Source organism: Gallinula chloropus (assembly GCF_964237585.1).
Source record: "Gallinula chloropus genome assembly, chromosome: 1".
Lineage (NCBI taxonomy): Eukaryota > Metazoa > Chordata > Aves > Gruiformes > Rallidae > Gallinula > Gallinula chloropus.
Window position 1 is genome coordinate 133750342 of NC_140085.1, and position 849 is coordinate 133751190.

Consider the following 849-nt stretch of genomic DNA (forward strand, 5'->3'; position numbering starts at 1 on the left):
ATAGTCTGTTTGAAGGTTATCTTAAATGGAATGGAAAAATCCATTATATACCACAACATTGTATCATTATAAATATATCTTAGAATAAGAAAAGTGGGATGAAATGAGGCACTTCTTTTTAAATGCAGCTCCATAGTGAAGCAGTATCCCATGAGCACAGCAAATGCTTTTGTAATTAACAGCAGCAATTTCAGGTAGGAAACTGAGCTTTCCCAGGATCTAGGTGCAGGAACACTTAATACACACAAAATCTTCCTTTCTAGCAGGAAGACTGAAAATACTCCACAGAAAAATTCAAAGACTTAGAACTACAATACTGGATTCCTCATCCCCAGAATACATTACTGACCGCATTACCAGTACTTAACCATAAGCTTTCTCAGCATACAAGAGGAAATCTGTTTTCATAATGACTTTAATTCTCTAATGTTAAAGTATTTGAGACTACTTAGTCTACTACAGTTTGCTGGCTGCACAGTAATGATGTGGTACTTTGCAATAGGAACCTACAACTCTGTTGACTCTACAGTTTGGAAAAAAAAAGTACTTTCAGATACTTTGTCATCAAGTACCTGTAGGTAGAGACCAACTTGTATAAATATAAGTGCCTTTAAACTTGTTGTTTGGACTTTGCACAACAAAGTTTTACAATATAAACAGGAAAATGGGTGTGAAATAATTAATATGGTCACGATTGGGGAAGTTCAAAAATTATGGGGAAAAAAATTAAATTTAAACCAAATTACTCATGATTAAAGATTGGTCCTTATTATTGAAACACACAAAATAAATTATCCCAGGAATACTAAAGCATTAATCCTAAAACTAAAGACAGTAACTGCACAGGAC